Genomic DNA, 27,500 nt, shown 5'->3' with positions numbered 1-27,500 from the left:
ATGGTTGAAATTGGTGTCAAACAACTGTATATTGTATAAGAAGACTACAGTATTGTGACGTTCTCATCCTCTTTGATCCAGGTCCGAAGTCCAACGCTTCGTATGCCGTCTTTATGGTAGAAAATGGCGTTTGCTACACTGCGCAAGACACGGAAGCTGGTCACGTGACTTCGTCACGTGACCAACGGTGCGACTGACATAGATTTCGATAATGGTGGTATTGTATAGAAACCCCTAAGCAAATATCGATTCACCTTAAACTGCTTTTGTATCTATATAAACATAGCAAAATGGCCGGCGGGAGATGAAAAAGAGCACCGTTGTAACCGGATTATCATAATTAATAACCATGTATCGTACTAAACCGAACTAATTATACATAAAAAGACTAGAAATTTGCCGGGAAATGGAAATAGTATCGTAATAAGCAGTATTATCAATATAACCGATATCGATATAACAAGACTATAACAAGACCGGGATAGATGGAGGACATTGATTCGCTGTGGCGACCCCTGAAGGGAAAAGCCGAAAGGAAAAGAAGAAGAAGATATAACAAGACTGTACTGTACGTTTAGAAAAATGAAAAATGACTTATAAATCGAACTGCAGCATAATCAGCCTTTGTTTTTGTTCTTATATGTTAAAAAACTAAAACAACAAATTTGCTTAAAAATCATTCACTGCCAGACATGTGCTAAAATGTGTCCACTCCAGTGCCATGATTTTTATCATTGTCATTCAAATTCCTGGACCCACAGAATATTGAGCTTTAGGACCATAAACAGTCAATGCAGCATAAGAAACCTTATACACTCTACTTTTATCAGAAGAAACAAGTTAATTCCTAAATTATATGGATCTGGGGTTATATGAGCTTGAAATGAAGGCGTCTGACCGAAATAAAATGCAATACAAACATGTATTGAGCGCTTTAACAACAGCTGAAGCTGGAACAAAGCGCTAAAATGGAAAAAAGGTAAATGCTGCCCCCTTGTTAAAGAGAAAAACCATTGCCAGAGGCCATGGCCAGCGTTTTATCGGCACCCAAGCAAGAAAAAACAAAACCCAAACTAATTCTGGAATGGCGCTCTACATCATATTTTCAATTCCAGAATAAATTTGTGAATGGCAGTGAATGAGTTAATACCGGTGGCACGATGGATAACTGGGTTAGCACATGTGCCTGACAGTGCAGAGGTACCGTGTTCAATTCCAACTCAGGTGTTTCTGTTTGGCGTTTGCATGTTCTCCACGTCCCTGCACGGGTTTTTTTCCGGGTATTCCGGTTTCCTCCAGGTTTGGAGAACACTCAAAATTAACCCTCAGTCTCATTGTGAGCACCAAACAGTTATTCGTCAATGTGTGCCCTGCGATTAGTTGGCAACCGGTTCAGTACCGCCCAAAAATAGCTAGCATAGGCGCCAGCACGCCCCGCAACCCTTGTAAGGATAAGCTGATCAGAAAATGGATGGCTGAATTGGTGATTTTGATACACTTGTCAAAGAGTCATAAAGACAAAAATATTAATGCGCACATACTTGTTCATGTACACATTCGCATGCTAGCGAGAAATATACCTGCACAAGCAACATGTGCTGCGCTGGCCCCTTAGCGCAGGAAGAGGGTTTAATGCAGACAAAACGGCAGACCACGCCCACAGGAAGTGAGCACAGGGGCGGCTGCCGAACGATGCTTTGCACACAGTTAATGTCAGGCTAATGTGTGCGCTTCAGCTCATCTGAAAACACACACGCGCGCACACCCTTGTGTTGTATACAACAATAGCCTCGGGTTTAGAGAAGTCAATCACACAAAAAAAGTTATTTCTTCTAAAAGTGCTTGCTACACCCCTACGGTGGCATGTTTATTGTCTGGAAGGAAGTCGGTGAGCGTTTGTCTGTTTTTAGAGAAGCACCAACTTTGCTGCATGTGCATGTTTGTACACATATGTGTCTTTATGTGTGTTCGGTGTGTGTCTGCCCGTGTGCTGACGGCCATTTAGTGGACAAAAGTGTGGTGAAAGCGCTGTCAAAATATGCCACCGTCACATGCATCTGCTGAGATTTACAACTGGGGTGAATCATCATGGCTGCCGTCCTGAACTGCGTCAAGTATGGTGGGTTAAAGTGTCCCACACTTTCTGTGCCAATCATGTGTGAACCCCCGTAATTCTTTTTGTTTTGTTTTTGTACATATTCAAGTATGAACTTAGAGTTTTGTTTACACTCTCCCCTCAACATGTGAAATGTATACATCATAAAAATTATATAATAATTTATATAAAATATTAATACTGTAGCATGCTATTTTTCATTACAATTTTGCTGATATTTTACATTATATGTTAACATTGAGCTGTTTTTCATTTTTGCTCGTTTCAATTGTATTTATTTATTTATTTATTTGTTATTTATTTATACACATTTCAATTTTCAATGTTATCTGTCCGTTTTGCAGCCTGAAACAAAATTTATTTGGCGAACTTTACAAGCTACCGTATTTTACGGTGTATAAGGCGCCCCCAAAAGCCTTTATTTTCCTCAAAAGATGACCCCGCACAGATGTTCTTTTATTGGATTGTATTGGATTGGATTTGCCTTTATTAGTCTCGCAGTGGAGAAATTTACATTTCATAGCAGCAAAGTGATGAAATTAGTATAGTATAGTATAGTATAGTATAGTATCGCATTGCATTGCATTGTATAGTATAGTATAGTATAGTATAGTATAGTATAGTATAGTATAGTATAGTAGTATGTGAAGTAGTATGTGAATATTGAGCCACAACGGGTCTCGTAACTACTGTCAGCAACCACCGACTCCATTTCCCCCCGTAGAAGAAGTAGTGCAGACCCCAGCCTCTGCTGTAGTGCCTTATAATGTGGTGTGCCTTATATTTGGAAATGTTATATACAGTGGGGCCTCGGTTTACGAACACCTTGCCTTACGAAGTTTTCGGTTTACGAACGTTACATTTATGAAAATTAAACCTTGGCATACACACTATTTTCGCGATGCACACGCCCCACCACAGCTGGCGGAGTAATCTTCGGCAGAAGAACACAAAAGCACACGACCGAACAGTGTCCCAGCCGGGCTACCTTTCCACACCCCTTTATATGAGTGCACACGTCGATCGTCTTCAACGATACTTTTGCCGTTGTGGGACTGAAAAAGATGCCACCACAGGCTCGTGTTCAGCCGAAGAAGACACAAAACAAAATCACAGTCGAGGAGAAGAAGGAGATCATTGAGATACACGAACGAGGTGTGCGTTTGTGGCGTCACATGTGCGCACCGCGGCTGTCATGTGAATCTCAGCCTGACACACCTCTCACGCTGTGTGTCACTTCCCTGAGAGTAACTTTGTCCTACCATTCTACAAAGAAGGAGCCCGGGACCGTCCATCATTGCTACCATCCTTCGCAAAAAGCTTGACACAAAGGCGTTATTTAGTCAATGCTTTCACGTGACTAATGACACCGAAATTTTCATGTGCGAGTTGACAGCTGGGGCAGGGCCGCCGCTCCCGACCTCCGCCAGCCGAAGAAGACACAAAATAACAGTCGAGGAGAAGAAGGAGATCATTGAGAAACACGAACGAGGTGTGCGTGTTGGTCGCCTAATCACCGATACTGGGACATTTCAACGAGTCTCTGTCACCTCACCAGTGACATGATTACGACGCCTCGCGCCTCGCTGTGGCTTGTGCTGGCAAGTCCAAGAGTTTGCGTTGCCCGAGGTGATTGTTAGCCGCGATCGCGTAAGTTTGTTGCTTTCCGGGATCGCAAGTGTGTCATTTTATTTTGCCTAGCTTGACAGGCTTGTTGTAATAAAATCTCTGCCAGCACCTACGGGACTCGAAGTGTAAGCAGATGACATCGAGGAGCGTGTTGCTGACCATAGTGAGGTCCTCAACACAGAGGATTTGATTTGCCTTCAAGAGGACAAGCAGAAGCAGGCCATTCGGGAGTCGATGTGCAGGCTTTTATTGAACAGTTCCATCCAGAAAAGGCTATGAGAATCATCAACATGATGAATTATAATGTGATCCCTCAGTTTCGTAAATCAGAAAGCAACAGGTGTCAATTAAGAGCCATCAACGACCATCACAAATGTAAATAAAGTGACTTTATTATATAGTGCAGTGTATTTCTTTCATTACAATACAATAGCACATTTATTATACATAGAATAAGGTATGTTGTGTGTAGTTTTAAGGCTTATTTAGTTGAAAATTATATTTGATGGAGACCTGAGAACAGATTATTCTCATTTTAATGGTTTCCTATGGGATTTTTTTGGGGGGATACACACTTTTCGCCTTACACACTGTCTGTTCGTAAGTGTAAGTTTGTAAGCCAAGGTCTCACTGTATTACTTTTAATGGTTTCCTATGGGAAAATGTTTTTGGGATACACACTTTTCGCCTTACACACTGTCTGTTCGTAAGCGTAAGTTCGTAAGCCAAGGTCTCACTGTATTTATATATTATTATCTTATTTGGAAAAATGTTTTCATTCATTGAAGGTGTGCCTTATTAGTCCGATGCGCCTTATATGTGGAAAAAGTTTGAAAATACACCATTCATTGGGGGTGCACCTTATACCCCGGTGCGCCTTATACAACGGAAAATATCCTAGCCTATTTGAGTATTATCTTGATCATCTGTGTTGTATTAGAAAAAAAACTAAATTATGGAATATGATACATGAATTGATAGTGAGCCTCAAGTAAACCACCTAAAATATACAAGCACAAATCTGAGAGAACAACTTCAATGCATCATTCATTGGGGGTGCGAGTTATACTCCGGTGCACCTTTTAAAAATTCCATTTCCTCGAAGTGATGCGAGAATGTGAGACCATTGAAAAAATAAGGACATTTTGGTTTGTAAAAACGGGACTGTCTATTTAAAGGTATTTTTATCTACATCGGAGTCCTCTTTTTTGGCCTGTTATGTAAAACATGCAAAGAATTTGTCTCTGGTAGGATGAGCAACTATGATAAAGATATGATGCTTAAGTATAAAGTATCTTTACAGAATGGAAGACTACCCCTTGAGCAGTAGTACCACCCGCTGACAGCCGTCCAAAATTGTTGAGTCACAACCAAAGATAACCTGACCAGTGGCGCGCTAGTTGGAAAACATTAGCACAGTGCTATGGTGGCCTTTGAGTTAGGTATTTGTGGAGTTTTTCTTAAGAGTGAAGGCGCTGTTTTAGTTTGCCTGTTTTTGTGTGCGTAGTTTGATCGCTAACCTACATAAAGTCTGTAGTTGGAAGAGTGGTGACCAGGATGTCGCTGCTCAATTTTCCTTGCACTTGACTTGGTACTTACAGAGTGCAAATCCTTAAGCGTCAGTGGGAGGTGTAGCTGTTTTTTATCCTTTTTCTTTGTGGCCGCACCAAACCAGACTGTGTTGGAAGAACACAGGACTGATTCAAAGTCTGATGTGTTGAACAGACTCAACGGCTCCCGTGGCAATCAAGAACCTCAGGAAGTACATTCTCTCCTGGGGCCTTTTTTTCAGGACGGAGTTGATGTTGTTCTCCCTCTCCAGGTCCTGAGAGCCTATAATTCCCAAGTTTCGTTCGTTGACACATAGCAGTTGGACAATACAAGGGGGCAGCTGTGGCTTCAAGATCTGTCTTGAGGTCCACGGTCATCTTGACAGTCTTAAACGTGTGCAGCTCCGGGTTTTGTTGGCTGCACCAGATCGACAGCTGTTCCACTTCCTTTCAGTATGAAGCCGATGAATGTGTTGTCTGCAAATATTGAACTGCAGTTGTTGGTTTAGTGGGAGAACAGCGACGAGAGAGAACACATCCTTGGGGCACCCTACTTTGATTTTGAGTTTTTAGAGTAACATCAGCATTCTTGTCCTCGGTTGCCCATCGTAGTAATCAATATCTTAAGTCCGCGCTACAAGCGTTTATTTATAAACTTGCACCCCCATAGCCAAAATGTTCATTTCAAATGTGGCCTTGGCCAGGTTTCCTGATGACTCGTTGCAGACTTCGGATTGCCGTGTCGCTTTCACACTACAGTGGAAGTGGTGCAGACGGATTCTGTTCAAATCACTGAGTCCAGATCGGCAAACTATAATTACGCCGAGTTTTTTTGTCAAATCGCTCCACTGACTTCACATTCCTACATTTAGTGTGTTCTTACATCCCCTGTAATGCCGCTGCTACTTAAAACACACACACAGACATCCAGAGCAGAAACACACACACTGTGGTTAAAATACTTACTCTCTGTACTTAGGTAAAAATTCAAATACTTTTGTAAAAATAGAACTACTGATTCAGCTTCTGTCCAAAAGTTTTGATACCCCGTAAAACCCACTACTTGCGGGTAACGTAGACTGGGCTCAAAATTCATCAAAAAAGGAACATTATCTAAAATACCAGGGAACAAAATTGAAAGAAGCAAACTGGCATCGATGAAAAGGTTTCTTCAGCTGTCATCTGTACTTCTTTGAACTTGTCGGACGTTTCGCGCCTCATCCGAGAAGCTTCGTCAGCGAACTAAAATGTTGCTGGTACTTCTCTATATCCCTGCTATCAGGTCGGGGGGAGCATAGGACTATTCCCTGAAGCTAAACTGATTACTTCTTTTGTCCTCATTTATTATGGTCTATGACTGGCCATGATTGCCCCATTGACCCTGGTATCACTTCAAACTGGCACAATGAAAAATAAAAACAGACCCAATGGGTTCCTTAGGTGCACACATTCATTGCTAATTTTGAAAAAGTGCATTTGCTCTTGGAATGATTACATCCCCCCCAGCATAAAATCATGATGCGACGTTCACATGAAAGTATGTGTGCGCGCGTGTGTGCGTGTGTGTGTGTGTGTGTGTGTGTGTGTGTGTGTGTGTGTGTGTGTGTGTGTGTGTGTGTGTGTGTGTGTGTGTGGACAGACAGCAATTAAGTGGGAACATCCCAGTGGGACCAGTTCTACTGACTCCATCAATCACACCGCAAACCGCTGGAATGTCTGCAGGGATGTGCTGGCGTGTACTTCAGCACTCTCTCACTTTGTTGTGATCGCTCAGGAGAGTGGAAGTGTGCGTTTGATTTTGGAACCACACAACCTGATGTCTACCGCTGCTTGCGTGTCGTTGAGCTTTGAAGGGGGTGTCCTGAAAATGAATAAAAACAGTCATTTTGGTTTGGGGGAGGAGGAAATGGGCTTTCTCACAGCTTTTAGTCGGGTGCAGTTTGAAAGGTTTCATTCTGATCTCTGTCAATTTAAATAAATAATCTAATTACAGTAAAGTCTCGTTATATCGATATCGGATAGATCGATAGTCCCGGTTATATCGATACTATTTCTATGCACGCACGAAGAAAATTACATGCAAACAGGGTCGGATATATCGATAGTCCCGGTTATATCGATATTTTTTCGGACTCCCTTGAATATCGATATAACGAGACTTTACTGTATTTTATCTTTGTTACTGGTGAGGTTGCTGAAAGCAGAGAGTGAAAGAAAGGTGAAATACAGACTAAATTCCACTTTGGTCGTAGTTGTACAGTTCATGCCGAATGGTCACTATAACGAATTGTCAACAAAAATTAATATGTAAATATGCTAATCATCCAGTCACATTCTGCATGTGATTCAGAGAGAAAGATTCTTGTACACCAGGGGTCGGGAACCTTTTTGACTAAGAGAGCCATAAAAGTAAAATATTTAGAAATGTTCTTCAGCGAGAGCCACGCGCGCGCGCACACACACACGGGCGCGCGCGGACACACACACACGGACGCGCGCGCGTACACACACACACACACACACACACACGGGCGCGCACACGCAAACACGCGCGGTCACTTTTCAACAAAATATCAGAATGGATTATTTAAACTAACTTTGTGATAGTACTCACCGTTAACATGAATGTTTTTCCGTTCCTCGTTATGAGTAAAAATCCAGGCAAACGATCGGAAGGAAATTCAACTTGCCGGTCCGGAGGCGGAGTTACTGCTAGCTAGCCTGCGCACGGCTCATAAGCTTCCACACTTGCTATCTGCAATCTACTTCTCGCAGCAGTATGTTGATGCTAACGTTAACACGGGGCTTGTTAAAATGTCACTGACATTCGACTGTTTCATCGATGGTGTTGTTTCATTGCAAATTCGAATCCGAACATTTTCTCTCCTCAAAGGCTCATGAATCCTTCTGTGAATTCAAGCTGAAGTGCACTCGTGGGGCTCATTTAAAGGGGCGTTTACCTGTTTCGACTGACGGCCAGTGTCATCCAATCAAAATTGAGCTTTCCGCCAACTGCAGCCCCAACGGGAGATCAACGGCGAAAAAAACGAGAATATGTATATAGTTTTATCGGCGAGCCATATGCAATCATCAAAAGAGCCATATATGGCTCGCGAGCCATAGGTTCCCGACCCCTGTTGTACACGATGCTATTGTGTTCAATCCTTCAATTGAGGATGTCACAAAAGTTTCTTTGTGACGGTTGTCCTCCGTTCTCAATCCGGGTCAATTTATTTTGGGTGCCATCGACTCATTTTCAAGCTCAAATATGCTACTTGTACTCATCACAATGCGCAAATGCAACATTGCTTTCATTTTGTGTGTGTAGAGCTGAGTGTGGGGAGGTGAAGGGTTTAAAGCGGGGAAGTGCTGGAGCCAGAGAGATTGACCCAGACATGACCTGCCTATGAGAACATAGATACACGCGCGCGCACACACACGCACACACACACACGCTCGGCAATAATGGCGGAAAGATTAATCGCATTATGACTCATATTTAATGTCTACAACTAGGTAATACAGTATTAATAATAGTCAGATGAACTTAATTCGACACATTCAAGTGCCAGAATAAAGAACCCTCCTTATTTTAACGCAAGGAATTAATGGTTTGATGTTTAAAAACAAGAAGGAAAAAAATTAGGTTTGCCTCAACGATTACTTCCTGGCATTTGGCCAGTCAGATAGCACCGCGTCGGCGCTTTGGAAGCACATTAGCTGTGAAAAAGACTGCAATGGGCCGGATTCAGAAGCGACCGCGTGTGCGTCCCTATGTGTGTGTGTGTGTGTGTGTGTGTGTGTGTGTGTGTGTGTGTGTGTGTGTGTGTGTGTGTGTGTGTGTGTGCGCGCGCATGTGCGCGTGCGTGTGTGTGTTGTGGTGTTTTTTTGTAACGACTTTTGCTAGCCGACGCTGATCTGAGAGTAACGCACTTAGCCATCATTAAGTCCTAAACAATGTCAGTCCGGTTCCACTACGCCTCTGTTAGCGCGACTGCATGATTTTAGTCCGTGGACAAACGACTCCCCCCTCAAAAAAAAATCTCACATCAGACGATAATCACTGACAATTGTCATCAGAGAAATCCAATAATCGAGCTTTTACTGATTTTGATGGGAAAGGAGGAAAGACATTTTTTTCTTTTTAAATCAACCCAATTAGAGCTATGTGTGTTTTTGTCTTGAATGGAAGCAGATGACCAAAATGCAGCGCTAGCTTAACTTCCTGAATGGCTTTCATTGTATTCAAAGTTCGAATTGCGTAGTCAGTCTGCGGCTCGGCCTGACTAAATGTTGACCGCATACTTTATTAGCGGCCATCAAAAATATTGAATAGGTCGAACATTTACGATTTCGGGGCTCATGGAGGACAAATGACTCTTTATGGCCGCCATACATCAGGATAATTAGGATCACTTTTAGAGACGGCCCATAATCGAGCCTTAGCTGTCTTTGACCCAATGTTTATGGATATTTTACTTTAATTGTAACTTCTCTACCCATGACACTACCCACTCTCAGCACACTGTCTCCATGGCGACCAATAACAGCTAACCTTTAATGTCCGCCGCATAAAGATGTCACCAGGCTGCCTCATTATTTTTTTTTTGTCCATCTGTACAACTCCCGAACGACCACTTTTCCTGCCTTCACATAGGTGCTGAGTCTTAGCACAAAAATCTCCTGAATCTTGGCAAACGCTCCAATTCATCAAGTTTATCTCCAGTTAGGTGGAGACGAGCTATCACGAGCCAAAGCACGGTGTGTACGTGAAACAGACTCAAGCTGAGATCATCTGGCCTTTACGCCTCTTCTCTCTGTCCCTCAATAAATACACACCTACCACCCCTCACCCTGAAACACACACACACACACACTTTGGGGTATGTCTGCTAAGGGCTATAAAAAGCGGGAGATGAACGTGGCAGTGAGGGAAGGCGAGGCAACAAAAGACAGCTGATAAGCATAAGTTATGTCATCGCGTCTGAGATCTTTTTGGATTGGATTGGATTGGATTGGCCTTTATTAGTCTCACAGTGGAGAAATTTACATTTCACAGCAGCAAAGTGATGAAAGGAATGAAAGTAGAAAAACAAAATACATGAGCTGCTGGAAAGGCAGCCACTCTCGGGGCGCCGTCTTGAAGTCAAAAGAACAAAAAAAACTAAATAAGAAATAATATGACAGCATAGAGACAATATGACAAAACAAAGACACAGAGAGACATTCATTCTTCAGGACTTGCTGTACCCTCTTTGTGATGACATGAAGCAATTCTAGATGAAAGAGGAGAGGATCAAAGCTTCTTTCCACCAGTGGATCAGGGACATCATGGTGGAACGTGCACGTCGACTACAAGCTAAATGTTGAAAGCAAACACGCAGCTGTAGCATCCATTGACGAAAAGAGATTGTCTCACATCTCCTGTTGCACATAAATCTGCTTCAATTCCAAGCCGCAACAATCGCGCTCGCCTGTTCACCTCCGTGTGCGTTACAATACTAGGGGTCGACACATGAAACTCAGTTATCCAACAGTTTCCGATAGAGAATGCACCCAACGTGGGGCTCAAACCTACAACCCTGAGATTAAGAGTGTCATGTTCTAACGATTGAGCTAGCCGGGCAATTCTGTAATTTCCATGAGCTAGCCGGGCTGTGTTTTAAACTTCGAACACAGGTACTTCACTGCGGAGAATCCGTGACATGGGTGCTGATATTGCTGATACATATTGAGTGCTTTTGTGTTCTGTCCACCAACAAAGAATGGTCGGAAAGTCATTGCCGTTGATTTTACCCAACAAAGATTCCTAAAGCAAATACACCCAAAGAACCCATGAACCTGAGATTCAGAGTCTCATGCTCTACCGACTGAGCCAGCCGGGCTGTTGTCCAATGCTCAAACACATTTATCCAAAACTCAAACACAGGCCGTCGACTGTGGTGAATCCGTGATCCAGGTGCTGAAATTTTGGATGTTTTGGTGTTCTGTCCACCAATAGAGACTGATGGGGAAGGTAATTGTCATCCATTTTACCCAACAAAATTGACTAAAGCATATGCGCCCAACATGGGACTTGAACCCACAACCCAAAGATTAAGAGTTTCTTGCTCTACTGACGGAGCTAGCCAGGCTGCCTGCCAAAGCTCAAACAGGTCGTCGATCCGGGTGATGAAATTTTGGGTGTTTTGGTGTTCGGTCCACCAACAGAGACTGTTGGGGAAGGTAATTGTCATTCATTTTACCCAACAAAGTTTCCTAAACAAACACACACTCAACATGGGACTCGAATCCACGGCCCTGAGATGAAGAGTGTCACACTCTACCGACTGAGCTACTAGCCATGCAGGGTTTTGAAGTTCTACCACAGGTACTCCAGTGCGGAGAATCCATGAGACGGGTTGTGAAATTTTGAATGCCTTGGCTTTCTGTCCACCAACAAAGAACGGTCAGAACATCATTGTTGTCGATTCTACCCAACAAGGTTTACTAAAGCAAATGCGCCCAACGTGGGGCTCGAACCCACGACCATGAGATTAAGAGTCTCATGCTCTACCGACTGAGCTAGGCGGGCTTTTATCCAAAGCTCAAACACAGGTCGTCGACTGTGGTGAATCCGTGATCCTTTGAGTGTTTTGGTGTTCTGTCCACCAATAGAGACTGGCGGGGAAGGTCATTGTCATCCACTTTATCCAACAAAGTTTCCTAAAAAAACACAAACTCAGCATGGGACTCGAATCCACGACCCTGAGATGAAGAGTGTCACACTCTACCGACTGAGCTACCAGCCATGCAGGGTTTTTAAGTTCTACCACAGGTACTCCAGTGCGGAGAATCCATGAGACGGGTTGTGAAATTTTGAATGCCTTGGCTTTCTGTCCACCAACAAAGAACGGTCAGAACATCATTGTTGTCGATTCTACCCAACAAGGTTTACTAAAGCAAACGCGCCCAACATGGGGCTCGAACCCACTAGCCTGAGATTAAGAGTCTCATGCTCCACCGACTGAGCTAGCCGGGTTTTTATCCGAAGCTCAAACACAGGTCGTTGACTGTGGTGAATCCGTTATCCTTTGAGTATTTTGGTGTTCTGTCCACCAACGGAGACTGGTGGGGAAGGTCATTGTCATCCACTTTATCCAACAAAGTTTCCTAAAAAAAGACACTGCCAACATCAGGCTCAAACCTATGACCCTGAGATTAAGAGTCTCAGGCTCTAACTCTTGAGCTAGCCGAGCTGGGTTTCATTTGCGGGTTGTGTGCACCAACACAAACTAACGTGGATCGTATCCCCTGATAACCTGGCATTGACTGTGCATTTTTGTATTTTTTCTGGATGTTTTTCATTATTATTCCAATTATCAACCCTTTTCAAAAGTGTATTGCACATTCTCCGAAATGAACTTGCAAGAGGACGCTTTTCCAAAAGCTCCAAAGCAAACAAAGAAAAGGGTTCTGGCCCCTCTTGCAGGAAGGAAGTGTAACATTGAGCAGAACAGGAAGTAATCCGTCTGAAAAAAAGTGAGAAAACATGCGTGCACTGGTGACTCGTCTTCACTCAAGCATGTCAACAGTGCCACGGGAACGAAAGACTGAAATAATCTGGAACGAAATGAAGCACAAATCCACCAAGTGTGTTTGAGCAGCTGTTTTTTGCCTCAGCAAACACCTCAAAGTGGACGCCGGCAAAGTCAGCCATACACACGTTGAGATGCGCCTCATTTCTGTGGGAATCGAACTTTGATCCTGACGATAGTGCTTGGTGATGTTTTTAAAAGACAGTTGATTGGACAGCAATTCTACAGTTCGTCGACCTTCAATGAACCCCAGTTTAGCGCGAGGGATACGTTCCAGACTTACTCCAAAAGGAGTAAATACAGGATTGTGAGCACACAATTTTTTTTACAATGTTCCTTTGTGCTTGTTCTCACACACCCTCCTATATATATATATATATATATATATATATATATATATATATATATATATATATATATATATATATATATATATATATATATATATGTGTGTCTGTGTGTGTGTGTGTGTGTACCTCAGGGCTGTGAACGTTGAATCGTGATTCCTGGGAGGGCGGGGGGTTATGCTATATCTTGTCATTTATGACATTGTTGATTGAAATGCCTACATTGACAGACTCATGGTAAAAAAAATAATAATAAAAAGATAAAAGACAAACTATCTACTTTTCACAACACGCAATGTCACTCGATTGCTACGCCAAGCTTTTTACGTGACATTGTCATGATTTATTGTGAGCCGCAAAGAAAAACGCAAGCCAGTGTTTGAAACACAATAGCCGACAGATGTATGCGCACGCGCACGACCGCGTGTGGGCGGAGAGTCTTGTTAGATTTATGGCACGTGGGATAAAACACTTCTAAGTTAGATAAATAAGTAATATACTCTGGATGTGTCTCGCCCAATCTCGCTCTCTGCGGGACATACTGCTGTCTTTGTTCTCACTGAGCAAACAGACACGCACACACACTTTGGAGGATGTTTCTTTGAAAGAATACGCCGCGTATTCTTGGGGCCACACGTATGCGCGCGAAAGCACTCGCGTCCTTTCACACGAGCGCTGCGTAAACAAGCTTAGAGCAGCTCCTCATAAATAAGCGTCGCTGCCAAAGTGTCAACGTTGCCAATGTGTTTCGCGCCCCGGTCGACGTATTCTTGTATCCTATCAGGATTAGCTTGGAATGTACGCACTTCCTCTTGCCGTCTCACCGTCCACTGCCCTTGTCGATGTGCGCACTCGTTAGCGCGCAAAAGTCAATTCGTATGAGGTTTCAAGCGGACATGGCGAAACCACTTGTTTACGCACCCACCAGCGCTAAAGAGAAAATTGCCGTTATAGAGTGACTAAAATAAATAACGTTGAGCTGAGTGACACTTAATTGTAGACCAATCACGTTAAAGTTTCACATCTTTTGTGGAGTGTGACACCCCCTCAATACAAAAACAGCAGCCATTTTATCTGCATTATCTTTCATCTGAGTCGCCTGCACCTAGCGGTTAGCAACCTCTAGCTAGCTGTGCCGACACCTGGAAAAGTCCTCTTGTTTTTGGATCGACGCGGCTGCATGATAACACTTTAGCTGTTGATGCCCAATTTCATGAATGCAAACTAACAAGGAGGGAAAAATCGAATTTGACAGCCACTGTGGAAACCTAGTCTTTTTAGAGTGCCTCATCGTTGCAGCATGATGACGCTGTATGATGTACAGTATTTCAGCCACAATAAATAAATGAATGAATGAAGGAAACGTGTGATTTTGGTATGAACATAAGAAAGATGCTAGCATCCATTTTTTCCAGATCTTACTCGCGGTATTTGATTGACAGTTAACAATTGAGCGTTCTCCAGCCCATTTATTTCTTCTTTGTTGAATGATAACTTTATTTTCATTAGGCAAGTTCTGTCCACGTGTTACAGACGCAAAGTCAGGGAGCTTCTCATCAGCGCAGCAGACTTTCTTGATGAACATTAGCAGCTTCCCGAGTGTCTTTTCCAATTTCAAACGCAAAATGACGGCGCTTACGTTTCTGCAGCCAGCCAGCTATTCAAAACAAGTCCTTCTCGTTAATGAATTGAATTGACACCCCCCCCCCCCCCCCCCCCCAAACACACACACACACACACACACACACACAGGCATTCGTGTAAACGTCTTGCCGTGGTCATATTTAAGGACAGTTGCTCTCCCATGACCACCTCCCATACCCGGCGACGTCTCTGTCTCGGACCCCCCCTACACTTCTGTGTTTGTGTCTGTCTGCCTCGCCGTCTCGGCCCAATCGGACCGTGTCAGTCAGTCAAGAACTTGTCAGTGAAAATACGAGCGTGTCAATTATGAACAAGTCAGCAAAGAAAATATTAGAAGTGTCGGGAACAACTTTGTGGAATCGTTGAACTGTCTAATCCGTTCCAGAACCCCGTTCGAAAAGCGGTTTGTAACACATAAAAGCAATGTCTATCTCAGAAAATGTTAAGCAAAATGGCAAAGACACAAATAACATAAACATAAATGTAACGCAGGCTAAACGTACGCATTATCGTAATCTTCCGTACGAAAGATTACGCTAACATGAACGTGTAAAAATAAAAAAAAGGATAAAGAAAAGAATTAGCATCCCACCCTCGCGTACGCACTCACGCGTCGTACCGGCGTTTGAACTCCGAAGCAAGAATTTCTCGAATTTATTGTTCAGACCGATTTGTTCGAACTGTGAGTCGTTCGAAACCCGAGGTTTCATTGTATTTCGATGGTATAGAGCTTATTATGTGATCACCTTAGCGCAGAGGTGTCAAAGTCATTTTTTTGCCGCGGGCCACATTGTAGTTATGGTTTCCTCTCGAGGGCCGTTATGAATTTGGGGAACCCATTACAATGTTTAAATCCCTTAAAATATTACATATAGAGCACACAGCAAATTAATGAATAACTCGTTTTCAAATCTGAAGTCAAGAATAATGACTTTTATTGTGGTTGACATCCAAAAATATGACATTTTGGCTCAGATTTTAGCAATCATCATGGAATTTAACAAGTTTGATTTGCTTTCGCGGGCCGAAAAAAATGATGTGGCGGGCCGGATTTGGCCCGCGGGCCTTGACTTTGACACCTGTGCCTGAGCGGGTGCATTGGCATACCACTGGGGTACAAAAGGATATCTGACAAGCCTTTTTCGCCTCTCACCTGGCTCTAATAGCAGCCGCCCAACGTGGTGAGATTAAGAGTCTCATGCTCTACCGACTGAGCTAGCCGGGCTGCAGATAACAGGCTGTCGAATGCTCACAAACTATTCACACACGCCATTTGTGCCAGTTGATGATTTTCTGTGCGTTTGTTACCATTCATAAATATTCTGCATTCTTTTGGTGCATCACTTTGCAGGTGAATGCATGCTTGGATATGACCCTAAGATGTATTCATTGTGTGTGTAAGGGCCCAGTCACGCGTGTGGAATGCAGCATGCCAACATGTCTTTGATTTATGGCCGAAAACACTGCCAAGGTTTGGGAGTGCTGAGATAAATTGTCGAAGAGTACTAAAATAACAATAGCGCCTGTTTTCAGTGCTAGAGTGTCTCACTGACCAAATCTCTTCAATGAACAAGATCACAATCCACAGGAACACAGAAAGTCTCAATGGAGTCCTGACAGTAACAATAATTCTCCATCTGCTAGCAGTTGGACAAAGTGTCCCAAGCCCGGCTAGCTCAGTCGGTAGAGCATGAGACTCTTAATCTCAGGGTCGTGGGTTCGAGCCCCACGTTGGGCGTAGCTTTTGTGTTGATAGATTGTCTCGAATCGGAATTTGCTGTCTTAACGTGATTGGTCTTCTCAAGTCTTGTTTCTGAGGTGCGTTTTGTTTTTAACCTGCCATTTACCATATTTTCCGGTGTATAAGGCGCACCAGAGTATTAGGCGCACCCCCAATGAATGTAGTATTTTCAAACTTTTTCCATATGAGAATCAGAATCATCTTTATTGCCAAGTATGTAGAATACACAAGGAATTTGTTTCCGGTCACACGCTGCACTAGTATCGTCAGCAAAAAAATTGCAAAGAGGCACTATAAAACTCCATTTGGGCTACTGTTCAAAGCGTTAATGGTTTGGGGGAAGAAGCTGTTTAAATGTGTGCTGGATTTGGTGCGCATGGATCGGTAGCGCCTGCCTGAGGGGAGTAGCTGGAAAAGGTGGTGGGCAGGGTGCGGAGGGTCCAGTATGATTTTCCGCACCCTAGTTTGGAGTCTTGCAGTGTGCAAGTCCTCGAGAATATACAAGGTGCACCGGAGTATAAGGCGCATCTTCAATGAATGACAACGTTTTTCCAATTAAAATATAGAAATTTGTAAAAGTTTTCCAAATATAAGGCACACCATATTATAAGGCGCTACAGTTGAGGCGGGGGTTACGCAATACTTCTACAGGGGGAATTGGAGTCAGTGGCTGCTGACAGTAGTTGCGAGACCTGTTGTGGCTCAATATTACCGTATTTTTCGGTGCATCCAAAAGCCTTATTTTTCTTAAAAAGATGACCCTGCGCCTTATACACAGGTGTGCCTTATATGTGAAGTAATATGGAGCCACAACAGGTCTTGCAACTACTGTCATTATCCACCGACTCCATTTCACTCACATTTTGTAGAAGTAGTGCATAACCGCAGCCTATTGTGGCGCCTTATAATGTGGTGTGCCTTACATTTGGGAAGCTTTTATATAGTTATATATTATATTCGGAAAGAATGTTTTTCTTTGTTTTTTTTTAAAGGTGTGCCTTATAGTCCGGTGCACCTTATATACAGAAAAACTTTGAAAATACAGTATTCATTGGTGGCGCACCTTATACTCCGATGCGCCTTATACACCAGAAAATATGGTACTTTAGGTATAAGGCACAGTGTTATCTTTTGAAGAAAATAAAGGCTTTTGGATGCCCCTTATACACCGGAAAATACGGAGATTTTTGCGCGTGTGCGTGTTCCTGTGTGTGTGTGCGTGTGTGTGTGTGTGTGTGTGTGTGTGTGTGTGTGTGTGTGTGTGTGTGTGTGGGTGGGTGGGTGCGCTAGGTGTCCATGGCAGCGGCGCCGCGGTCAAGTGAAGTTGGGTTGACAGTCGCAGAGAAGGAAATGCAGTATGTGGGAAGAATCTTAATTGTTGAACAATAGCGACTTTGTGTTGTGTCGTCCAGTTATTGATATGCAAACTCACACACGTGATCTTTTTAACTGGTTTCAAGCGACTCACCAGAGCAAGAATACGAGCGTAAAGCACCGACATACTCAGGTTCTTGCTGCGGTGATGGTGTACCTTTAAGTGATGGTCCATTGAGCCGGGCTATCTTAGTCGGTAGACCATGAGGCTCTTGGTGTTGAGGGTTTGAGCCCCACGTTGGGTGCTTGGATTTTGAGATTTCAAGTTTTTCTGAAATTCTGAAAATGAATCACATCAATGTCAAAAGGGATGCACTTCATCGTGAATTATTTAAGGTAAGAATGAACAAGTAAATATGAATATTAAATGAAAAACAAAAAAAGACATTTTAAACTCCCAATATATCCAGCCCCATGCCAACTAAAATCGCCATGAATTCAATCTTAGCAAAACAACAGAGATTACATTGTTAAAATCCAACATTTTGAAAGTGCAAGCTGAAATGCAGACCGTGAAAGGATCCACTGGTGAAAGGACATATTGATCCTCTCCTCTTTCATCTCGACGACTTCAACAAGAAGGATGTAGAAATATTGTTAACATTGAATGGCGATGTGCATCTTATGTGTTGTATTATTTTTTTTATTTTGACTTCAAGATGGTGCCGCAAGAGTGGATGACTTTACAGCACCGTATATATATTTTCCTCCTCTTCTTCCTTTGGTAACTTTGTTTATGTGAAATGGTAAATTCTCCATTGTGACATAAATGTAGTTTATCTGATCTTAACTGATATGAAAATGCTTTGTGGAATCAAGTGGAAGAAGGTCAAAAAATGTAGTCGCTTAATGTGGAGCTCGAACCAACGACAATGAGATTGAGAGTTTCATGCTCTACCGACTGAGCGAGCTCGTTTCTGTAATTTCCAGGACTGGTTGTCAACCATGGTCGAACTGTCCATGTCAGCATTTCAACGTGGCAAAACGTTGACAAATCTAGAGATGGAAATTGAGAGATATCGGCTGGTGTGAACCAAAACTAAATACTAACTTTAACATTCGTGGCTAGCCCAGTAGGCGCAGTGCAAGACTCTTGAGTGGCTCTTTTTTTTCTCGATTCATGTGTACATTTGCCGCAAGAGTGGTTTCCTTTCCAGCAGCTCGTGTATTTTGTTTTTCTACTTTCATTTCTTCACTTTCACTTTGCGCGTCTCCGTGACCCCGAGAGCTATGTCGGCTGGAGTCTTGTACTCCTGGCAGGGTCACCCAAGCCGAACAGGTCGGAGGGTAGAGGCCAGACAAAGAGTGATCCCAAATCCGCACCCAGGGGTAGGCGTAGGCGGAGTCCAACAGATCGGACCACCGGCAGCCCCTTGCAACCGCACTCACCTGAAGGTCGTCTCGGGTCTTCACTCTTGCCACTGGAATACAGTGAGTGCGGCCAAGTATGTGGGGGAAGGAATTGCGCGCCCCGTCCCTCACACTAAATCCACTAGTAGCGCAGGTTTCAGCTTCCACCATATAAGTCCACTGGCGATAGGATAAAGTGACGGGGGCAGGTCATGGATGTGACTGGAAGCTTCTAGCTTGAATCCTACACAGCGGCGGTACAGGATTGATGGTCGTTGCGAAGATGGGATGGAGCAACAATCGGCAGCATCCTGTGCGTCTGAGCAGCCCTATTCAGGGTCCGCACTGCTCACCCCTTATAGGGGAAGGGTCTAGAAAAGGTGACCTAAACATTGCTTGTTCCACCACACCTGGGTGGCCCACCGCAGCCACCAAGGCATCCCCCCTCTGCGGTCGAAAACGAAATATAATCAAACCCATGCTATGAACCTGGCTTCCTGGAATGTTCGCACCCTCCTCGATGCTCGAGACGGGATGGAGAGAATCACAGAAGTTGGTGAAGGTTACACCTTCTTCTGGAAGGGTCTCCCAGAGAATGAGCGAAGACTCCATGGAGTTGGCTTTGCTGTGAAAAGCAGCTTACTCAGTAACATCCCCGAGTCCCCCCAAGGCATCAGTGAACGGCTTATGACCTGGCGTATTCCCCTGGTAAAAGGTCGCTTCGCAACTTTAATCAGCGCCTATGCTCCCACCTTGGATGCTGACGATAACACCAAAGATGCCTTCTACGAGTCCCTGGATGCTACCATATCCAAAATCCCTGCCTCTGATAAACTTGTTCTGATGGGTGACTTCAATGCCCGAGTAGGTACTGATGCCAGGCTCTGGAAACAAGTAATCGGAAGGCACGGGACGGGGAAAATAAACAGCAATGGCCTCCGACTCCTCACTCTGTGCTCTGAGCATCAGTTGATTGTAACTAACACCATCTTTCAGCTGAAAAAGAAATACATCACAATGAATGCACCCCAGGTCCAAACATTGGCACTTACTGGACTAATCCATTCGGCGGTTATCTCCTGACACGGAAGCTTTACCACCTCATCTGCAACATCTGGCAAAACGGGACACTTCCTCAGGAATGGAAAGACAGCAACATTGTCACCATTTACAAAAGGAAGGGGGACAAGTCAGTCTGTGGCAACAGCCGTGGCATCTCCCTACTTTCTGTTGCTGGCAAGATTCTTGCAAAAGTAATGCTGTTCCGTCTTACATCGCACATTACCGAAGACATCCTCCCAGAGACACAATGCGGCTTCAGGAAGGATCGAAGCACTCTGGACATGATCTTCGCTGCGCGCCAAGTTCAGGAGAAATGCAAGGAACAAAATAAGGACCTCTATATCACCTTCATTGACCTTACAAAGGCATTTGACACAGTTAACCGTGACATTCTCTGGACCATACTGCAGAAATTTGGCGTCCCCTCCAAATTTCTTGGCATCCTAAAACAGTTCCACAGCGGCATGCAAGCAACTGTACTTGTTGGTGGCCAGCAATCTTCCCTGTGTGTGTGTGTGTGTGTGCGTGTGTGTGTGTGTGTGTGTGTGTGTGTGTGATGTGTGTGTGTGTGTGTGTGTGTGTGTGTGTGTGTGTGTGTGTGTGTGTGTGTGCGTGTGCTGCGTGTAAACAGACTCTAAAGAACTGCAACATCAAGCCCAGCGATCTGGAGTCTGTGTGTGTGTGTGTGTGTGTGTGTGTGTGTGTGCTACACAGTGATGAACTGGTGTCTGTAAAAAAAATCAGCCTGTTTGTATTGCATTGTCAGTGTGTGTGTGTCTGTGTGTCTGTGTGTGCAATTGTGTTTGTGTGCTTCTGTGTGCATGTCTATAAATGTCAATTTTTAGTAAGATGACATATGTAACACTATATGTACAGCTGCAAATGCACTTTTTGTGTGTGCATGTGTGTGTGTGTGCGTGTGTGTGTGTGTGTGTGCGTGTGTGTGTGTGTGTGTGGTGTGCGTGTGTGTGCGTGTGTGTGCGTGCGTGTGTGTGTGTGTGTGTGTGTGTGTGTGTGTGTGTGTGCGTGTGTGTGTGCGTGCGTGTGTGTGTTTCGGTGAGTATGTGTGTGTCAGTGAGTATGTGTGTGACTCAGTCAGTGTTGTAAATGTAATCTCGGATGTGGCCGACTGTATTTAGAGAGCGTTCAGAACGCACGAGGGTTGATAGAGGTGTGTGCATGTGCATGTGTGTGAGACAGATTTTACGTATATCACCAGACATGAAACACTTTTATAGTAATAAAAAACACTCTTTGAGCAGCCCACCACACAGTTTTCCGCATACTGTGTGTTCGTTTGCGTGCGTCGATGCTTGCAGGGCGTTTCTGTCCTGAGAGAAAATATCCTGGACGACCACGGGAATGAATCCACCCACTACACCACACCCAGTGAAGCAGCCAGCTAGCTAGTCAGCAGGCGACCGGGCAAGCATTGAAGCTGTGGTCTTTGGTGTCACTCGCTCTCTCTTTGTGCATCAGGATTCCATGACTGCACTTGTTTTAGGTTACATAGATGGTGGCTTATGATTATTATGCTCAATAAACATAAACGTTGCACAGAAACATCTGGAATGGGTGGTCTAAAAGTAGTCCAATATGAAACTCCTTCAACGAAGATTCATTCATATGTCTATCCATCCATAATCTGATCAGTTTTATCAACCTGCATTAAATTGCAAATTTCAGTTTTTGCGATCTAAAAGTGACACTCCCAACATGGCGTTTAAACCACAGTGGTGATTGCGTGATCAAGATGCAGAAATTTTGAGTGCTGTTCCGTCCACCAACAGACACCCATGGGGAAGGTCAAGGTGGTCTATTTTACCCAACAAAGTTTCCTCAAGATAATGCGCCTAACATGGGGGTCAAACCAGCTACCCTGAGATTAAGAGTCCCACGCTCTACCAACTGAGCTAGCCAGGCTGCCATGACTCTTGGTGTATTGTTATTGTCCATAAGCAATATATTATATTTTTTTTGGTGTGCAAACAAGCAGATGTCTCAGGCCATCTACCGTCCAATCAGATATGAGGTCCAAAAGTCACATGGGTCTCAAACCCACAACCCTGAGATGAGGAGTCTTCTGACCTTTGGACCAGTCCACTGACCTTTGCAATTGTTTCCATGTTTCTTTTTTCAAAAGCAGTAATTATGATTGAGTCTGATGATTGATGATCTAAACTGCTTGTGAGCACTGAAACTTTTTCAGACCGTCAATCAAAACCCTTTGCTAAAATTATTGTGCGGAGAAACGCAAGCGATCATCGGCCATTTAGAGAGTGGGTAATACATTTGACATTTTGCTGTCCTGTGTGAAAGCGATTGATCCGAGATAGTTTGGATGACGGTGGCGATTTTGGCTGTTGTACCAGTGACAGAATGGCAGTTGTGTCAAAAGAATTGCGAAAATCCCAAATATGGTTGTGAAGTCTGACTGCCTGTCACAGCGTATTCTTTTCTAATGTTTGTTGGAATCAGGGTCAACAATGGTGTTCCGGAACTTCAACTGCCTGGTTGGATACCTTCCACTTCCTAATAACGCATCTTAAATGGTACTTTAATGGTACTTCTGTTTACATTCAAAGCCATCCATAACCTTGCTCCTCCCTATCTTTCTGACCTGCTTCAAATCTCTGTTCCCTCTCGGTCCCTCAGATCCTCGTCCTCCCTTCACCTCTATGTGCCCTCTGCCCGTCTCACCACGATGGGATGCAGAGCTTTCAGCCGCTCTGCTCCCAAACTCTGGAATTCTCTTCCACCCAACATCCGCAATATTGACTTCCTCCCTATTTTCAAGGCTCACCTCAAAACCCACTTGTTTAAAATTGCTTTCAATGTATAGTTTTATCTGCTATTTTATTATGTATCATTTTACTTATGGTTTTATTGTTATGTGCTTTGTTTTATTGTTTTTATTGTAAAGTGTCCTTGGGTGTTTTGAAAGGCGCTTGAAATAAAATGTATTATTATTATTATTATTATTATTATTATTATTATTATTATTATTATTATTATTATTATTATTTTTACTCAGCCGACAAGGGGCTCAAACCCACAACTGTAAGATGAACATTTTTATAGTCGACTTACTATGTCCATCCATTCATTTTCGGATCCACTTTATGCTCACAAGGGTCATGAGAGGGGTACAAGAGGGCATCCCAGCTGTCTTAAGGCAATAGGTGAGCGACACCCTGAACCTCAGAAAGTCAGAGAGGCCAGACTGAGATAACGAGAGTGAGAGAACGACTATATCGGGAGAAGTATGCTGAATCTTGAACTGCCAGGCAGGAGACCGAGAGGAAGACCGAAGAGGAGGTTTATGGATGTGGTCAAAGAGGACATGAAGGTAGCTGATGTGAGAGAGGAGGATGCACAAAACCGCATTTGCATTAACAAAAGCCGCCAAAAGAGGGCATCCAAGCGCCATATAAGAAACGGAGCTGACCATGAGCTCGCCATTTTGTGCCTTTTTTTTTTTTTTGGGTGAGAGATTTTCCCCAAATGTTGCCTCAAAATGGCACATACAATTCCTCTTCAGAACCACAGTGTATTGGAATCATATTCATAACTGGATGTGTAACAAGAAAGCATATTATCCTAATTTGAAGCCATTGTTTGGATTCACAAGCAATACAAGACGTCTTGGCGTGAAGTCATTTTTATTGGTGTTTTGCATTTGAATAAAAAGTGACATCGGTTGTCCATTAATACACAGTATGGAATGTATGGTAATTTTCAAAATCATCGCGCTTCAGCAGACAAAACAATAAACATTGTTGCAAAAAACGATTGCATTCATATACAGTACAGTGGGCATGTACATAACACAACAGGGAAACTGCAACGCTTACATCTTACTGTATTATGGTTGCAATTTAAAAAAGTCATCAATCTTCTTCTGCTTCCCATTTTTACATTTTAACACAAACACTTCAATCTCGTCTGCTACACACGAGCTAGCGTCTGAAAATGGAAATGGCTCCGCTACACGGGAGCTGGTCACGTAACAAACTCACGTGACCAAGTCGACCAATGGCGCGACCGATGGCGTGTATCGATATAAACATAGCAAAATGACCGGCGGGAAATGAAAAAGAGCACCGTAGTAACCGGATTATCGTAAAAACCACGAATCGTACTAAACGGAACTAATTATACATAAAAAGACTAGAAATGTGCACGGGAAATGAAAATAGTGTCGTAATAAGCAGTAGTATCAATATAAACGATATCGATATAACGAGACTTTAGTGTATATTCAGTAAAGTCTTGTTATATCGATATCGGTTATATCTATAGTACTGCTTATTACGATACTATTTCTATGAACTCAAGGAGAAAATTACATGCCCGCAGGATCGGATATATCCATAGTCCGGTTATATCGGTATTTTTTCCGACTCCCGAGAATATCGATATAACGAGACTTTACTGTTAAAAAATTAATAAAAATATATAAAAATATTAAAATATATATATATATATATATATATATATATATATATATATATATATATATATATATATATATATATATATATATATATATATATATCCCTACTGTCCAGACATAGCGGTGCCGGACTTTGCTATGATAGGTCCCTGCTCTCAGGTTGGGGGGAGCAGAGGGCTATTCCCTGCGGCTCCACTGATTGTTCTTATTGTCCTGACTAACGACTGCCCTGATTGCCAGTCACTTCATTACCATCAATGTTTTTGGAATATGGGAGGAAAGCGATGTACCCGGAGAAAACTCACCCAAGGCGCAGGAAGATCATGCAAACTCCACACAGGCAGGCCGGACCTGGAATAATACACGCAACCTTTGCACTGTGAGATTGACATGCTCACCACTTGTCCAACGTGCCGCCGGTATGAATGTCATACTTGAGCAATCATGAGACCATTGGCTTTGTTTTTTGTTCAATATATGACATTTTGGAGGTCACTTTCTCAAAACGGAACCGAAATGAACCGCAAAGTTGTTCTTCTCGTTTTACACTTTTTTTGAGGGGTGGGGGCTGGCGTCATAACATTTGGCAAAGAATTCCATCTTTGTGTCCTCTTCTCAAGAACATTTGAACTTGTTTGCAGTCGACACATGGAAATATGAACGATGACGGGAAGCTAATGGCTATGAGTAAAAACACAAAGTCCTCAGCACCTGCGTGTCCGTCTGTCAACGTCGTTTTCCTCGAGGGAACCCCTGGCAAAATGTCCGCAAACATTGACGTAAAACAAGATGGCGGCATAACATCTGCAGACTAAATATGGTTTTGTTTCACTCTCTCTCTCTCTCTTTTGTGACACAAAGGCGCTAAGTCGGCTACCCCAGACGCATTTGGATCGGGTGCAGTCAGGAAACTGAAGGCTCGTGTCATTTCATTCGCAGCCATCCGGGGAATATGTTTCTTCTCATGTGCTTCCCACAAATGAGCGGCGTAGGTGTTTCATTTTCGCTAATAAGAAGACACACTGAGTTGCTTCTTGTCGTCTGCGTCAGCTGCTTACTAAATCATAATTATATCTTTTGAATTTCCAGTAGATACTTAAACTGCGTTTGCGTGTGGGGGCGTATTTGGGGGCCTGTTTTAATAAGCTTTGTGTTTTTTTAACTCATTCACTGCCATACACGAATTGATTGGGGAATTGAAAATATGACGTAGAGCGCCATTCCTGATTCTTTTCGGGTTTTATTATTTTATGCTTGGGTGCAGATAAAGCACTAGCTTTGGCCTCTGACAATGTTTTTTTTCCTTTCCGCAAGAGGGCAGCATTTCCCTTTTTTCCATGTTAGCGCTTTGTTCCAGCTTCAGCTGTTGTTAATGCACTATATAAATCAATATGTATGTATTGTATTGTATTTTGGACAGCCGCCCTCATTTAAAGCTAATATAGCTGCAGACCCATATAATTTAGAAATTAACACGTTTTTTCTAAGAGAGTCTAAGACAGGGCTGTCAAATGACGGCCCTTTTTTTATACATCTCATTTAATCTTAAAGTGCATTACTATATTTTTCGATACCAATTTATTGTTAAAGTTTTGTGCCGTTGTAGAATCATTGGGATCAGTTGCAATGCATATATGTGACTGATAAAAGTAACTTCCACATTTGATCATGAAATGAAATGTTGTGTAAAAGGAATGATCATTAAATGTCATCATTGTCCTCATGTTATTGTGCTTCTTTACACCAAAACTAATGAAAGACATGATATCCGGCCCACTTGACTTCTACCGAGGCCATATGTGGCCCACCATGTGAAATGAGTTTGACACAACTGGTCTAAGGTTTCTAATGCTGTTATGAATGTTTATGTAGTCCTAAAACTCAATAGTCTGTGGGTCCTGGAATTCAAGTGACAATGACAAAAACCCTGGCACTGAAGTGAACACATTTTTGGATGTCTGGCAGTGAATGAGTTAATGGTGATAATGAACCCCTACTATATTTATAATTCACATTTCAGGGTTTTTTAGGTGATCTTTTTGTTCAATATTCCAGCCCTCCTGATTAAAAAAATCCAAAAATCGGCCTTTGACAAATTTGATCTTGAGAAGCCACTGACGTTGAGAGTGAAGAGCCACATCAGAGAGGAAAAGCATGACTGACGGTATGGAGATCGTTTTGGAGTATGGGCACACACCTGCAGCCGAACCTGTTCAGAGTATCCCCCTTGGGGGGGAAGGGCGGGAGTGCCAATACCTTGTTTGCCAACTGTATATAAGTCGAGCAAACAGGAGAGCAAAGAGAGTTTTTACAGCTGTGAGAAGACACATATGAGGTCATTTTATTTTTCAACCATATTTTATCTTATTGACTTCTTTATTTTTTCTTGCCGCCATTTTTGTTTTTCATGATAGAAGACCCTCCTCCCTCCTCCCCCAAAAAAGCGCAGTGCATCTGAGCTGAGGATCAGTGGATTATCTGCGGTGCGTTCAAAGCCCACACGTTCCGCTTGCTCGGGCCTGTTAGCGACGCTGCATTCAATGGCACGCAGCCGTCGTCAAAATACAGGCGGCCGCACAAATGGCCCGCAGCGAACCAACGACGCCTCCTGTACCTGTGTGTGTGCGTGTGTGTGCGTGTGTGCGTGTGTGCGT

The 27,500-nt window shown here is 43.2% G+C and overlaps 1 protein-coding gene and 3 non-coding genes across 6 annotated transcripts in view; 2 read left to right on the top strand and 2 right to left on the bottom strand.

The window, feature by feature from the left end:
* Positions 1 to 27,500, top strand: part of bbs9 (Bardet-Biedl syndrome 9) — a 152,637-nt gene that overhangs the window by 119,552 nt on the left and 5,585 nt on the right. The gene's annotated exons all lie outside the window — the stretch shown is intronic.
* Positions 11,797 to 11,869, bottom strand: trnak-cuu (transfer RNA lysine (anticodon CUU)). The gene has a single exon. It is a non-coding gene; the product is annotated as a tRNA-Lys (tRNA).
* Positions 12,244 to 12,316, bottom strand: trnak-cuu (transfer RNA lysine (anticodon CUU)). The gene has a single exon. It is a non-coding gene; the product is annotated as a tRNA-Lys (tRNA).
* On the top strand, positions 16,529 to 16,601 carry trnak-cuu (transfer RNA lysine (anticodon CUU)). Its single transcript has one exon. It is a non-coding gene; the product is annotated as a tRNA-Lys (tRNA).

The sequence above is a fragment of the Hippocampus bargibanti genome, linkage group LG06, assembly GCF_051943395.1.
Source record: "Hippocampus bargibanti isolate YZ-2025 linkage group LG06, ASM5194339v1, whole genome shotgun sequence".
Taxonomy (NCBI): domain Eukaryota; kingdom Metazoa; phylum Chordata; class Actinopteri; order Syngnathiformes; family Syngnathidae; genus Hippocampus; species Hippocampus bargibanti.
This window is presented reverse-complemented; position numbering and strand designations above follow the sequence as displayed.